The 17,603-nt window shown below is 37.5% G+C and overlaps 1 pseudogene; it reads left to right on the forward strand.

Annotated features, from left to right (window-relative positions):
* The first annotated feature begins 8,811 nt into the window (after positions 1 to 8,811).
* Positions 8,812 to 9,513, forward strand: LOC101613499 (annotated as a pseudogene).
* Positions 9,514 to 17,603: the final 8,090 nt, after the last annotated feature.

The following is a 17,603-nucleotide window of genomic DNA, read 5'->3' on the forward strand; positions in this document are numbered from 1 at the left end:
AAGAAATGTTTTTAGTGGCTCAGAGAGAAAAGTCAAACCACTGTAAGTGATGGCTATGTTGAAATTCAGATATAATGAAAATAATAATGGTAAACCTTGCCTGTAATTATTGTAATTTATATCTATAATTTTGACACAAAATGTTTAATTTACCTTTTATTTATTTATTTATTTGTGAGAGAGAAAAAGAGGCAGATAGAGACAGAGAAAGAAAGGCCTCTTAACAATTGCAAATGAGCTCAACACATTAACCACCTTGTGCATCTGGCTTCACATGGTACTGGGGAATTGAACTTGGATCTTTAGGCTTTGCAGACAAGTGCCTTAGCCACTGAGAAATCTCTCTAGCTCACTTGTTCAATTTTAAATTTGTGAAAGGATCTTTTAAAATCAAAGAAAAGAATGCTTAGATAGGAGGAGCAAAGTCAGAGAAAGCCCTTCATAGTATATTCTGGAATGCAGAAGAGAGAGAGAGGCAGATAGAGGAAGAGAGAAAGAATGGATCTTCCAGGAACTCCTACCACTGCAAACAAACTCAAAATACATGTGCCACCTTGCACATTTGGCTTATGTGGGTCCTGGGGAATTGAACCTGGTTCTTTGGCTTTGCAGGCAAGTGTCTTAACTGTTATGCCACCTCTTCAGCCCTAAAGTAAGTTTACAAAGAAGAATAGAAGGAGACCTGTGCATGAACATCTCCCTGTTATAACGTGCATAGGAATAAATTTTAGTAGAAAAGGTTAAGACTATCTGAGGAAAGTTACAAAATAATACTTTTATACCATAGAAGAAGAAACAAATAAAATCTTATTGGATGTAAAATGGTGTTTCTAGTTAGTGTAACATTGCTCTCTGGGTGTGGGGGTTTGATGCAGGTGTCCCCCATAAACTTAGGTGTTCTGAATGCTAGGTCCCCAGATGAACACAATTTGGAAATTAAAGCCTCCTGGAAGCTGTGTATTGCTGGGGGCAGGATGAAGGATATTATAACCAGTTTCTTCTTGCCAGTGTTGGGCAAACTCTGCTGTTATCCATATGATGCTGGCCAGGAGGTGATGTCTAACCTCTGGTATGTCATCATTTTCTCCTGATATCATGAAGCTTCTTCTTGAGTCTGTGAGCCAAAATAAACTTTTTTTTTTTTCCCACAAGCTGCTGTTGGTCAGGTGTTGCTTTATTTTTTTCTGCCAGCAATGTGAATGTAACTGTAACACTGGGGTATATAAAGCTAGTTCTTCAACAAAGCTCTAACTTTCCTGGAACTCTGGGATGAAGGGATCATATCTCAACATAATTCAGGCAATATACAATAGACCTAAAGCCCATATCATACTAAGTGGGGAAAAACTTGAAGCATTCCCATAAAACTTGAAGCATTCCCATAAAAGTCTATAACTAGACAGGGGCTCCCACTCCCAACACTGATTTTCAACATGGTACTTGAAATTTTAGCTCAAGTCAAAACTTGAGAAAAAAGTAAAAGTAATTAAAATTGAAAAGGAAGGAGTCAAACTCACCCTTCTTGTAGATGACATGATTCTATACATAAGAGATCCAAAAGACTCCACAAAAAAACCTCCTGGAAGTGATAAATGCTTTCAGCAAAGTGGAAGAATATAAAGTCAATACAGAAACAAATAATAGCCTTCATATACCAATAACAGACATAAAGAGAAAGAAATCAAAGAAGCTGTCCCATTTACAATAGACACAAAAATTAATATCTTGGAATATCTCCAACCAAGGAAGTAAAAGACTTATACAATGAAAGCAAAAACCTAATGAAGAAAGAACTACAGGAAATCACGAGAAAGTGGAATGGATCAGAAGAATTAATATCACTAAAATGACCATCCTGCCAAAAGCAATTTAAAAATTCAATGCAGTTCCAATCAAAATTACAGCAACAATCTTCACAGAGCTAGGACAACCAGTCTCAAAATTCATACAGAAGCACAAAAGGCCTTGGATATCCAAAAATGTCCTCAGCAAAAGGAAGGAACACCTCTCATGTATCTTGACCAACTGGGCAAACACTGAGGTTATAAAATTGCCTCAGTCACTGGTAGGAACAGGGTATCCCAGCAACCTTCACAGACTATCCTGGAGTCAAATAAGCAGGAATTCCACTCTCAGTTCTTTTCTAAGGCAATTGTTCAGCTTTCTCTATTATTTTGGATATAAGAATGGACTTTTGTTGATGGTAGTTGCTGTTACTTTTATAGTCATATGGCCAATATAGACACTATAAAACACTTTAAATTGGAACTGCTCCAAAAAAAACTGAGCTTTTGTCCAACTTTACATTTCATTTTTTTAAACTTTTTTTTATTGACAATGTCCATAATTATAGAAAATAAATCATGATAATTCCCTCCCCCCACTTTCCCCTTCACAAACCCACTCTCCATTATGTCCCCTCCTCCTCTCAATTAGTCTCTCTTTATTTTGATATCATCAGTTTTTCCTCCTGTTATGAGGGTCCTGTGTAGGTAGTGTCAGGCACTGTGAAGTCATGGATATCCTGGCCATTTTGTGTCTGGAAGAGTGCACTGTGAGGAGTCATACCCTTACTTTGGCTCTACATTCTTTCTGCCACCTCTTCCACAATGGACTCTGTGCCTTGGAAGGAGTGACAGTGATGTTTCAGTGTTGAACCCTCCTCTGTCACTTCTTTTCAGCACTATGGGGCCATCTGAGTTATCCCAGAGGTAACTGCCATCTGAAAGGAGAAGCTTCTTTAATCTAAAAGTGAGAGTAGCATTAATATATGAGTATGAACATAAAGAGAAGTGATTACTGTGCAGTATTATGAGCATAATATATGAATTTAGCCAGACACTAGCAAGTATTACATGCCCAGGGCTCAAGTCCTCCCCTCTCATAGGTTTTAAGTACCAGATATATATTCCCTCCTGTGGAGTAGGACTACAGTTCAATTAGTGAGCTGTTGGTTTCCTCCATAACAGACATGCCACTGGATAGCCAAACTTCATGCTTATAGGGTCCACTGTTGTTTATTTCCACTTACGACTTCTCTCCCTCATAGGGTTTCATGTACCATAGCTTTTCCAAGCTTTTTGTCAGCTTGTTTACAGGAAGAAAGGAAGTTTTCAGCTCAGCTCCAGCTTGATTTGTAAGTGACATTGCAGCCTAAGAATATGGAGTCTTCAAATTTTATATTTTCTTGCTTTGTGAATTTCACTTTAAAAAAGTCAGACTCTGGAGATTACATATCTATCTATCTATCTAATATGTCTATATATGATTTCTATAATAAACAAATCATACTATGTTATGATATATGATATTACTGTAGGGTTTCACTCAATCCCAGGCTGACCTGGAATTCACTATGCAGTCTTAGGCTACCCTCAAACTCATATCAATCCTCCTATCTCTGCCTCCGCCTCCCAACAACTGGGATTAAAGGCATGTACCACCATTCCTGGCTTAGCAAAATAGTTTTTGATCATTTTCTTTGGAAAAATCTTGGCAGTCTCTTTAAAAATATAGTCCCTGGACTACCATTATCAGAATCACCCTAGAGACAATGTGTAAATGATGATTTCTGGGCCCTACTTTATACAAACAAAATCCAAGTCTCTGGGAATTGGGATACAAAATTACATACATACTATGTGATTTCTAAGTGTAGGACTATAATCTAGATTTAAAATTCAATATAGGTGAATTAATTCTGAAATTTATGGACTTCCACTTCAGAAATACTCCCAACATATATCCCTTTAACAACTTTTTAAATAACACTATTTATGTTCCATCATTAAACTAGACATAGAGGTATGATAGAAAATGTTGTAGTCAGCTCCATGTTGCTGGGATGAACTTCCAAACACTACAGTTTATGGGAATAAGGGACTTACTTGTAACTTAAAAAACCAGGTGAAGTTCCATCAATGGCAGAGGAAGCTTGCTCCCTTTGACAGATCCAAACAGAAAGAAACTACCACCAGCTAGCACCATAACTTAGCACAAAACCCAGCAGAAAACAGCAGGGACAAAGCACAAACCTCTCTGCATGTTTTTGGGTTAGAAATCAGATCCTTCTTCAGTAACATCTTAGGGCTAGACCCCAGGATCCACCCCAGTTATACTTCATCCAGCCAGACAGCTAGAGGCAAGTGCTAATAAAACACCTGAGTTGACTGAGGGGGGCATACATTTAAGACACCACATTATAACCCTCCACCACCACCGTTTTCCAATAGACTCATGACCGTCTCACATTGCAAATTATATTCAGACCAACTTTAAAGTATTATTTACCAACTTAAGATTGTTTCAAAGTCCCAATTCTCATCTAGGATTTAAGACTGTCTCTTAATTTTACATCCTGTAAAAATCAAAACAAATTACATACTTCCAACAGAGTAAACCTTTTCACTACTATGAGGCATAACAAGGAGAAACTGGACCAATGGAAAATAAGTAACTATTATACAAATATCAAATATCTGCAATTCAAGTCTGATACCCATAGCCAGTGACTTGGCAGGATCTGGATTTTCCAGTTCTGTATCTCCGGCTGGGCTGAGTAGCCAGGGGAAACTTCCATCCCAATCCAACAGTGCTTCATGGTAGCCCTAACACTTCCCAGGTATATCTAACATATCTTCAGGTCTCCATTGTAAGCCACAGTCCATCTTTCAAAGGCTTCACTGGAATCTTTATTATGGACATGCCCTGTCTCATATACTAAGTCTCAGCAGTGGCTCCTGGAACTGAGTACTTCATGAGTCACTTTGCATATTTTTCATGCTTCAAATACAATACCATGTATGCAAGGTATAATAATGTTGTTAATACAGGAAGAAAATAAGTCTTAAAGTTAGAGCATGTTTATTCCTTTCGGCCATCTTTTTCCTTGTTTTGGAAGAGTTTGTATTTCTACCATTTAGTCTTTTCTGACTTTAGGCATCCTTCCATTGTTTAGATATAAAGTAATTGAGACATCCTGAATAGTAGGTAATAGCCTTAAAGTAGAAGTTTCTGGAGCCTGAAATCAGTCTATGTGCCTGTAAGTTGAAACTTGTTTGAAGTTTTCCAATTTTCAGTCATATACTTCTCAGTTCCATATTTTCTGCCAGACACATCAAATTACTTTTAAATTCAATCTTGATTAAACTCTCTGGACACAGGCAATGAAATGCAGCCAGCTTTTATGCCAGTAGGCCAGTCCCAACAAAGTTCTCTATGGTCTTCCCTTCCCATTATGAAGCTCTTAAGTTTCCAAATACAATTTTCTCTTCATTTAGTATTTTCAAACTCTTATCAGAATAGTCCATAAAACTTGGCTTACTGATTTGGAAGGAATCTTAAGTTGCAAGTACCAAGTTATAGCCTATTTCTCCAGCACAAAAACTCCAAAAGAACAAAATCCACATGGTCAGATTCATTCTACAAAAACACTCCATTTCTGGTTACCACATTGTCTGTTGTAGTCAGATACACATTGCTATTTTTGAAGTTCTTCAAAACCAGACAGACTTTATAGGATTTACCTGAAGGGAATTTATCTAGAGCTAACAAATCCAGGACAACTTCCATCGATGGTGAAAGAAACTGGCCCCCTTTCACAGATCCAAGCAGAGAGAAATCAGCACCAGCTAGCACCACATACAAGCATAAGACTGGCAGCAAACAGCATGAACCACGCAGTGCTCAAAATCTTTTCTGCCTACCTTTGTGCTAGGAATCATATATTCCCTCAGTAACACCTTAGGGCTGGAGCCCAGGACCATCCCAGTGATGTCTCCACCAGCCAGGCAGCTGAAGGCAATGTTTAATAAAACACCTGAATCTATTGGAGGATATGCATTCATTTAGGCTACCCCGGGGAGTGAGGCTAATACTGGTTGCCTTCATGGAGATTTCAGAATAATGGAAGGGTGGCATTCACCAATTAATGACATAAGCTGAGACTTTATCTCCAAGCCCATTTTCAGACAATTTTCCAGATTGTAAAAATGGGCTTGGAGATAAATTCTCAGTTTACTAGGGAAGTGCAGCATAATAAATATTGCAGACAGATGAAGAGGTTTGTAATCTTGTGCTGCTACTAACTAGCCGTGATGATACCTGCCTACCATGAGTTCCAACTTCCTGACCTGTTAACTATGGATAGTACACACTTGAGTTGTGAGTACAAAAAATGAGTGTGAGAGACATGAAAGTACCTAGGAAAACGTCACTCATTACAGGTATTACTAAAGTTGCCCTGAATGCTTTTAAAGTATTTTGTCTGTCTTAACCTTCATTGTTATAACCACTAATGAAGGACTGCTAGAAGTCAGAATTCTCGCTCTCTACTTCTGCTGGACTTTATCCAGAATCTTTGCTACTTCTTTCAAATTCTTCCCAGTGCGGATCTATTTTCATCAGGCTTGGATAGTTGACATCTGAGTTCGGAATTCTTAAGAAACATAAAGCAGATGCATTTTTCCTGAGTGTCAGGCCTCTTTTCTCTTTAGCCTTTTTCTTCAACTGATAGTCTTAATTATGCCTTTGTTCTAATTTATTACTCAAACAACTGAAAATATACTTGAAAGACTATTCCTTGCTTAATCTAAAAAGGTTTTGTTTGCCTCAACTTTGGTACCAACTTTAGTTGAACCTAGAAAAAACAAGATAGTTTTTTTTGGTCCATCTTCTGCTTTGTCCATTTGCCTTCAGAAACACTGAAGCAGCTAGGTAATCTCTACACACTTCTCTTCCTTTATTTCAGCCATATCTACCACAACAATTAGCCTGGACTGTTTTTTTATCCTTATACAAATATCCTAATTTAAATATATTTTGTGCCTGACTAGACACTACATAGTCTAGTAAAAAAAAAAAAAAAATCTTTGACTTCTGGGTAAGATGGCAGTGTAGTAGCCATGGCAAAGCAGCCTAGAGGGAAAATGAGAAGAAAAACAAAAATATACTGTTCTACCAAAAAGTGAAACTTTATAAGAAATTATCAACCTCCGAAGAGGAACATAAGAGACACAGAGCTTCCAGATACCACAGAGGTAGGCAGAATTGGCTCCCGCTGTGGCACTGCTTCATGTGGCTGCCAAACCCTGCCTGAGCCACAGGAGAAGACAGGCGAAGGAATTTTCCACTCACGCCAACCTCCTTACAGAGTAAAGAAACCTAACGGAGAAGACAGCAGGGACCGGATGAGCAGCCTATGAGGAAGAGGATCACGGGCACCAGCTGTGCAGCTTTGGTACAACTTCAGGCAGCCTCTACAGCCTAGCCTTCCCCAGCCACCAGTACCAGCAATCACTGGAGGCCAGAGGAAGGGAGATAAGCCACACAGCACCCCGCACAGGTGATCAGAGCAGTAGAACTACCAAACTAACCACCCTAGCTGAGCCCAAAGCACAGTAAAGAGGGAACCAAGTGGGCATGCAGCATAGCTGAGACCAAAGCCATCCCAAAATGTAACAGGGCGTACTTACCCTGGGTTAGTACTTGCCACAAAGCCTGGTATATAGGTCAGTATTGGAAGTGCTAATCACACCTTCCATGACAAGGTAGGTTTTGTGTTAGATTTGATTGATGGTCAGCTGTGCCATTCTTAAATAAGCTGTATTTTGGGGTTGTCCTTTGCTGCTTCCTGGTTTATAGTGCCTTTGTCATCTTCTGCTGTCATTCTTGGTGGCAGCATCTTATTTGGCCCCAGGCTGACCTGGAACCCTTTACAGGCCAGAAATCTCAGCCACCCAGTTGACAAGATTAAGGGCGTGGGGGGCAACACACACCCTTAGATACTTTGTTATTTTATCTGTTTCTTTTAAAATGTACTCTTATGTAAATACCCCACACTGGTTTCCATAGAATGTGTATATTCCTCAGTTGAATGTGAGAATTTGCCTGTATTTTGCTCCACCCAGACTACTAGAATATTTGCCTAACAGGCAAACCCAACACACTTCTGCTTCTATTTTAGAAGTCATAAAAGGGCCACATCTGGCACCTGGAAGCTCCTAGCCTGAAGATGTATCACATTAGATTTACATGTCTAAGAATACTGCAGATAATTAGAAAACCAAAGCATCAAAATTAACAAAAAATGCAAAAATTTCTAGATTATAATACAAGCAACACAAAAAAGCAACATAATATATTTCTAACAAAAATAAAAATCCATCAGAAGGGCTGGAGAGATGGCTTAGCGGTTAAGCGCTTGCCTGTGAAGCCTAAGGACCCTGGTTCAAGGCTCGGTTCCCCAGGTCCACATTAGCCAGATGCACAAGGGGGCACACGCATCTGGAGTTCGTTTGCAGTGGCTGGAAGCCCTGGCGTGCCCATTCTATCTCTCTCCCTCTATCTGCCTTTCTCCCTGTGTCTGTTGCTCTCAAATAAATAAATTTAAAAAAATGAACAAAAAAAAATATTAAAAAAAAAATCCAACAGAAATGTCCTCCAGGAAGACTGATTTACATGAAATTCCTGACAAAGATTTCAAAGAATGGTTATATGTATGTTCGAAGGAATCAAAGAAGAAATCATAGCAATCAAAGAAGAAAAAGCAAACTCCTAAATGAGAACATAGGAAACCAACATAATGAAATAAGGAAGTCAATACAAGACATGAGTAGGGAACTAGAAATACTGAAGAAAACAGAAATATTAGAAATGGACAGAGCAGAGAGAGTTGAGGAGGCTGTTGTGACTCCCACTCTCCACAGCCATTGCAGTACATTGAGCTCCATAGACACAGTACTGGGGCAAGTGATTGCAGAAAGGGCAACGGGACGACTCTTGGTGCCTCATTGAGGAAAAGGTCAACTCAAGATGGGCAAAGGAGACCCTAAGAAGCCAAGAAGCAAAATGTCATCATGTGCATTCTTTGTGCAAACCTGCCGGAAGGAACACAAGAAGAAACATCCAGCTGCTTCTTTCAACTTCTGAGAGTTCTCTAAGAAGTTCTCAGAGAGGTGGAAGACCATGTCTGCTAAAGAAAAAGGAAAGTTTGAAGACTTGATGAAGGCTGACAAGGCTCATTATGAGAGAGAAATGAAAGCCTATATCCCTCCTAAAGGGGGAAAGAAAGAAGAAGTTCAAGGATCCCAATGCATCCAAGAGGCCTGCTTGTCCTATTCTGAATATTACCTCCAAATCAAAGGAGAACACCCCAGCCTACCCATTGGTGATATTTCAAAGAAACTGGGAGAGATATGGAGCAAAACTGCTTTGAATGACAAGCAGCCTTATGAAAACTACCAAGCTGAGGGAAAAGTATAAAAAGAATATAACTGCCTACAGAGCTAAAGGAAAACCTGACGCAGCAAAAGAAAAGGAGTTGTCAAGACTGAAAAGAGCAAGAATAAGAAGGAAGAGGAAGAAGATGAGGAAGATGAAAAAGATGAGGATAAAGAAGATGACGATGACCAAGTTGGTTCTAGCGCCATTTCGTTTCTTTTCTATAAAGCCTTTAAGGCCCTTTTACATAACTCACTCCTTTCAAAGAAACATATTGAAATTAAGAGTATGTAAGGTTTTTTGTTTAGTGTGTGTGTTTTTGTATAGTTAACACACCACTGAATGTGTCTTTAGACAACCCTGTCCTGATGGTATTTTCACTAGCCACTAACCTTGCCTAGTACACAGTATTGGGGTTTTAAGTTGCCATGGAAATTTAAAGCAGGTTCTTATTGGTACACAGCACAAATTAGTTATATATAGAGATGATAGCTTTTATTTCTTTCATCTTCAGTTGTCTCTGATGCAAAAAAATATGAAATAATTGTTCTGTTAACTGAATACCACTGTAATTGCAAAAAAATGCAGCTGTGTTGTCTATATTCTGAATGCTTCGAAGTAAGTACAATATTTTTATTAGTATGGTTGCACTTTTCATAGGTCTGAGATTTTTTCTTCTTTAGGGGAAGCTAGTATCTTGCTTTTGCCCATTTTGGGTCACTTGGATTATTACAGTGTTTATCTTTTCACATATTCAGGCTGAGTAAAATACTTTTGTCTACACACCCTGCATATCACAATAGGGGCAATAAAAACTTTGAAAACATTTTCACTCATAACAAAAACTCCAAAATCTTGATCAATGGATGAGAGTTCACATAGTTCACTAAAGTTTACGACATGAAGAGTAACCAATAATTTTCACAACATGGGATTATTACAATCAAACAATTTGAAAGTCTGTCCTTGAAGGACTAATAGAGAAGTATGTTCTAATCTTTGAATAAGGACTCTGTATTCATTCACTCCCATCACCATGTAATGGTAGTTATATTTTGGAGTTACCACATGAAAGAAGACCTGAGAAGGTATCCTCACAAGCTTGAGCTTAAAATACAAGAAGGTCATATTCAACTTTTTGTTGACATTAGTCCCAAGGAAGGTTATGAAAGTGCTTGCTATACACTTTCCTGTTTGTCTAAATATATATTGCTCATGAAACTTGAGGCTATTATAAGTATATTTAATTACTTGGGCCAGCTTTTAAAATTATGGCATGTTTAAAATTAAAGTAGGATATATTTTCCTATATTGTGATTTTCCCTTTAATAAATCAGACATGAGGAAGAAAGACAAATTTTGCATATTAGTACCAGTTACCTGATTGACTTTATTTTTCTTTCTCAAAACCAAACTCCCTCATTTGAATCATGTTTATCTCCTTAGCAGTTTAAGAAACATTTTGGCGAATTTTGTGGTTTTGAGATTATCATTTTCTTACAACACCAGTGTTAAAATATCATACTTGTAATTTTACATACTTTTGTGATGGAGTGCTATTTTTTTTAGATAATTTTAACTTGGATTCTTTCCATTTGCACTTGTTTATGTAATTTCAGAAGAAATACTGAACCTCTGAACCCTGGAAGCTATTAATAAACTAATAATTGCAAAGGTTTAAAAAATACTAGAAATGAAAAGCAGAGTAAGTCAAATAAAAAACTCTGTAGAGGATTGGTGAGATAGATTAGCAGGTAAGATGCTTCTCTGCAAAGCCTGAGGACCCATGTTTGACTCTCCATGTCCCACATAAGCCAAACACACAAGATGATTCAAGCTCACAAGATTGCACATGCATACAATGTGGCAAACACATCTGGAGTTTTATTACAATGGTTGGAGGCCCTGGTATCATGCCAATTCTCTCTCTCTCTGTATCTTGCTCTTGATCTCACTTTTGCTCTCATTCTTGCTCTTGCTCCTTCTCATAAAAAAAGGGCCACTCTTCTGGGCTAGCCTCAAAAGAAATGGAAAAAAAAAACACTCTTGTGTAAGGTCTTACCAATAGGATGGACAAAGGAGAGGAAAAAAATTTTAACTAGAAGACCATATGGCAGATATAATACAGTCAAACAAAGAGAAAGGCAAGCTAGTAGGAAGCTATGAGACATTTAGGACACTATGAAAAGATCAAAAAAACAATTCAAGGTATAGCAGAAGAGGAATTTCATTCCAAAGGCATAGTAGGTGCTTCCAACAAAATCATAAAAGAAACTTTCCCTCAAGTTGGGAAAGAGATGCCAATACATATACAGTAGGCCTTGAGAACATCAAACAGGCAAAACCAAGGAAGAACCTCTCCTTGCTATATTATAATTAAACTAATAAATGCACAAACCAAAGGAAATATATTGAAAGCAGTTAAACAGAAACACCAAGTTACTTATAAAGACAAACCCATCAGGGTAACAGAAGATTACTCAACAAAAACTTTAAAAGTCAGAAGGGCTTAGAATGATGAAATCCAAGTTCTGAAGAACAACAATGTCAACCAAAATTACTTTATCGAGCAAAGCCGTTTATCTACAATGATGAAGAAATAAGGACATTCCACAACAAAAACAGATTAAAACAATATATAACCACTGAGGTAACTCTACAGAGAATGTGTTAAGAGATCCTTTATACTGAAGAGAAAGGAAAGCACATACATGAGAAAACAGGAAAAAAATGAACCATACTCCAATGGTAGTTAATATAAGAGAGTAAAAGGAAAACAGGAAACCCTACAAAACAAGAAGTACAGCAAGAATAAATCCATGTCTTTCAATAATAATTCTTAATGCCAATGGCCTCAATGCCCCAACTAGAAGACATAGGCATTCAGACTGGATTGGAAGGCAGGATCCTTGTGTCTGTTACCTCTAAGATATTCACCTCTCCATAAAAAACAGACATATCTTAGGGAGGAAAGATGGAAAATGGTATTTCAAGAGAATGGGCCTAGGAAACAAGCAGGTATAGCTATCCTAACATCTGATAGGATAGACTTCAAACAAACATTAGTCAGGAAAGACAAAGAATGTCACTTTTTATTGACTATAGAACAACTCAAGAGGAAGAAATTACAATTACAAACACACGTGGCCCTAACATGGGTGCTCCCAATTTCATCAAACAAACACTATTAGACTTAAGGACACAGATAACACAAAGCAAAATTGTAGTTGGTGGCATCAATACCTCACTCTCATCAATTGACAGGTCATCCCAGCAAAAAATAAACAGAGATGCATCTGGATTAAATGATGTCATAGAAGGACCTAACAGACAGCTACAGAACATTCTATCCAAATGCTTCAGAATATACATTCTTTTCAGTAGCACATGGAACATTCTCTATAATAGACCACATATTAAGTCACAAAGCAAATCTTATCAAATATAGGAAAATTGAAATAATTCCTTTTACTCTATCTGATCCTAATGGGATTAAACTACAAATCAACAAGAATAAAAACTACAGAGCATGCACAAAAACATGGGAACTAAATGGTACACTACTGAATGATGAATGGGTAATTGAAGAAAACAAAAGGAAATAAAAGGTTCATAGAATCAAATGATAATAAGACAACATACAAAAATCATTGGGACACAAAGAATGCAGTCCTAAGAGGGAAATTTATAGCTTTAAGTGCCTATGTTAAAAAATTAGAAAGGTTGCAAGAAAACAACTTAATGCTTTCTGTCCTTGGAAAGAGAAGAACAAAGCAAACCAAAAAGCAGTAGATGAGAATATATAAGAAAGAATAGGGCAGAAATTAGTGAAATAGAACCCCCCCCAAAAAATACAAAGAATCAATGAATGAGAGTTGGTTCTTTTAAAGGATAAATGAGGTTGATATGCCCTTAGCAAATCTGACATAAAAAAATAAAGAAGAGACATAAATTAACAAAATTAGAGATAAAGGGCTAGAGATAGCTTAGAGTTTAAGGTACTTACCTGCAAAGCCTAAGGGTCCATGTTTGATTTTCAAGATCCTACATAAACCAGATGCACAAAGGTGAGGCAGACACAAGGTCATATATGCCCACTAGTTGGCACAAGCATCTGGAGTTGGACTTCAGTGGCTGAGTCCCTGGTGAGCCAATTCTCTCTCTTTCTCTCTTTCTCCCTCCCTCCATCCCCCCTCATAAAAATAATCAAAGATGAAAAAGGCACCAATACAACAGATACCAATGAAATTCAGAAAATCATGAGGACATGCTTTCAGAACATGTACTCAACTAAGTTTGAAAAAAAATAAATGGATGATTTTCAAGATTTATATGACCTACCAAGATCAAATCAAGATAAGACAAACCATTTAAATAGACTTATAATAATTACAGAGATTCAGACAGTTAGAAGAAAAATCTCCCACCTGAAAAGAGTCAAGGCCCAGATAGATTCATGGGTAGATTTTACCAGATCTTCAAGGAGGAACTAACACCAATGCTCCTCAAACTTTTCCATCAAATAAAAATGGAAGGAAAACTACCACACTCTTTCTATGAAGCCAGCATCACCCTGATACCAAAACCAGACAAAGACAGAACAATTAGAAAATTACAGACCAAACTTCCTCATGAACACAGGTGCAAAAATTCTCAAAAAATACTGAGAGACAGATTACAAGAATATATCAAAAAGACCATTTACCCCAACCACGTAGGCGTTATCCCAGAGATGCAGGGATGGTTCAACATAAGCAAATTGATAAATGTAATAAATTATATAAATGGTCTGAAAGACAAAAATCACATGATCATCTCAATAGATGCAGAAAAGGCATTTGACAAAATCTGACATCCCTTCATGGTAAAAGTCCTACAGATACTGAGAATAAAAGGAACATATCCCAATATAATAAAGGCTATTTATGACAAGCCTACAGTCAAACTTATTATGAGAAAAAATGAGACAAATTTGCACCTCTTCCACTAAAATCAGGAACAATACAAGGATGTCTGCTGTCTGTGCTTTTATTTTATTAATTAATTAATTTTATTGTACTAGAAGTCTGAGCTATAGTAAGTAATAAAACAAGAGATGCACATAAAAGGTATACCAATTGGAAAGGAAGAGATCAAATTATTTGCCAATGATATGATTCTATACATAAAGGACCCTAACTAAATACTTTACCAGCAAACTGTTAGAGATGAGAAATACTCTTAACAACATAGCAGGATACAAAATAAATACATAGAAAAGAGTAGCATTCCTATATACTGAAACAAAAAAAAATACATGCTGTGGATAAAATCAGGCAATCATATCCATTCATAATTGCCTGATAAAAAATAAAGTACCTTGGAATAAACCTAAACAAGGAAGTGAAGGATGTCTACAATGAAAACTTTAAAGCACTGAAGAAATTGGAGAAGACACTAGGAAATGGAAAGACATCAATGTTCTTGGATTGGATGAACCAATAATGTGAAAGTATAGATCTTACAAAAAGCAATCTACACATTTAATGTAATTCCCCTAAAAATGCCAATGACATTCTTCAAAGACAGAGAAAAAAATCCTAAAATTCATTTGAAATCCAAAAACAAAACTTGAATAGCTAAATCAATTTTGAGCATCTAAAATAAAGCTTGCAGTATCACCATGCCTGATTTTAAGCTATATCACAGAGCCCTAGTAACAAAAACAACATGGTACTGGCATGACAGAACAGAATAGAGGACACAGATGTTAGTCCAGGCAGCTATGACCATCTAATTTTTGACAAAAATGCCAAAAATATTCACTGAAGAAAAGGCAGCTTCTTTAACAAATGGTGCTAAGAAAACTGGGTCTATAAGTAGAAGCATGAAAATAGATACTTCTCACTCTCCACACATAATATTCAAGTTCAAATGGATCAAAGACCTTGATATCAGACTTGAAACTCTGAAACTGCTATAGAAAAAAGAAAAGGAAACACTTCAACATATTGGCATAGACAATGACTTTCTGAATATAACCCCAGTGGCTCAGGAAATAAAACCACTAATCAACCCCTTGGATCTCATGAAATTATAAAGCTTTTGAACAGTAATGGACACTGCCAATCGAACAAAGATGCAACCTACAGTATGGGAGAAAATTTTTACCTGCTATACGTCTGACAGAAGATTAATATCTAGGATATACAATGAACTCATAAAACTAAATAATAAGAAGTCAAACAACCCAACTGAAAAATGGTTTGTGGAACTAAATAGAGAGATCCCAAAAGAAGAAATACAGATAGCATATAAGCATCTAAAAATGTTCTACATTCTTATCCTTCAGGGACATAAAAATTAAAACTACTTTGAGAGACCCTCTCACTCCTGTCAAAATTGATATCATCAAAAACCAAATTAAAATAAATGTTTGCAAGGATGCAAAGAAGAGGAACCCTTCCACACTGTGTGGAGGTTCCTGTGACAGCTAAAAATAGATTTGCCATATTACCTAGCTATCCTACTCCTGGACATATATCCTAAGGACTCTTCTCATTACCTTACAGATACTTGCTCAGTCATGTTTATTGCTGCTGTATCAACAATAGCTAGGAAATGGAACCAGCCTAAATGTCCCTCTGCTAGTGAATGGATAATGAAGATATGATGCGTTTATATAATGGGGTTCTATTCAGTTGTAAGGAAAAATGAAATTATATATTCTCAGAGAAATGGATGGATCTGGAAGGGATTCTACGGGAGGTAATCCAGGCCCAGAAAGCTAAAGCACCACATGTTCTCTCTCATATGTGGATCCTAGCTAAAAATGTTTAGACATATGTGAGTTGGAGTAAAAATACATACCACAGGCCATGAAGCTAGAGAGGGGCTATAAGAGAGGGAGGAGAGAGGAGGACTTAATGGGATGGCATCATATATATGTAAGTAGATGAACAGATTACAGGGCATGCAATGGCCCAAGTGAGGTCATGAGAAGAGATTGAGTAAAAGAAAGTTTGGGGGAGGGTTAGTCAAAATTTAAAATGTTATGAATAATCCATATGGAAGCCTATATTTTTGTAGATAATGGCACAACCAGAAGCCATAGACTGTTACCTAGAAAAATTTCAGGGCCCGGATAGGAGACCTTCCAGTGAATTGGCTGGTGAGGTTCCTGATGCCCCCAAAACATAGGCCATTACCAAAGCTCTTGGTTTTCCACCAGAAATAGGTGGTCAGACCTTATTGTTGAATATTTCACATAGTTGGGCTACATGGGTACTGAGAAATCAAGCTGGAGCTTAGCTGCAAACTTCCCTGCAGACCAGCTAGCAGAAACATGGAAAAAGCTACCTTGCATACAGCACTATGAGAGAGAAAAAAGGCATCAGTGGTGTAAACAGTGGACAAGCCTTAAGTTTGGCAAGGGAAGCCAAATGCCTGAATGGCTGCAATAGTGGCATTTCTGTTATAGGGGAAACAAGCTCTTGAATTGGATGGAGGCCCACTCCATGGGAGGAAATACATGCCTAGTACTTTAAATCTAAACAAAAGCCTATGGTGTGGGAGGACATGAGCCCTAGGAGTGTAAAGCTTGCTCTTGTCTGGCTAATTGCATGTATTATGCTCACCAAACCGCCCTGTAAGCACTTTTCTTAACATTCATACCCATATATTAATGCTACTCTCACTTTGGGTCAGAGAAGCTTCTCTTTTCAAGTGGTGATGACCACTGTGATGACACAAAACACACTATGGTGCTGAGTAGAAGTGACAGAGAAGTACTCAGCACTGAAATATCTCTACCACACCTTCCAAGGTTCAGTGTCCATTGCAGAAGAGGTGGTAGAAAGAATGTAAGTGCCAAAGGAAGGGTAAGAGTGGTCACAATTCAATTGGTCAGACAGAAATTAGCCTTGATATTCATGACCTAACACTGGCTGACACTACCTGCGCAAGACCCTCATAATCAAAGGAAAAAATTATGACATCATATAAAAGAGACACTGAGAGAGGGAGGGAACATGATGTATAGTGGATTTATGAATGGGAAAGTTGGGGAGGGGAGGGAATTATGACTTATTATCTATAATTATGACCACTGTCAATAAAAATGTTTTAAAATATAAAATAAAGACTTCTAGTTTGTTTGTTCTTAAATCGGTTGTGCTTTCTAAACAAGCCATAGTTCTTTTATATTCTTTGAGGTAGAAGTCAGAGCTCAGAGTAACCATGAGCCAGGTCCATGAATGAGTTGAGTAGACAGCTTGCAATTGTGTTTCCAAGGCATATGTAGCAAATTCCAGTCATCATACTCTTTGAGGTCAGCCTTGATGTTCAACAGTTTCCCCTAATTCATGTAAACCGACTTCAGTCTCACTTTGGACTAAACCTCTGAA

The sequence above is a fragment of the Jaculus jaculus genome, chromosome 13, assembly GCF_020740685.1.
Source record: "Jaculus jaculus isolate mJacJac1 chromosome 13, mJacJac1.mat.Y.cur, whole genome shotgun sequence".
NCBI lineage: Eukaryota > Metazoa > Chordata > Mammalia > Rodentia > Dipodidae > Jaculus > Jaculus jaculus.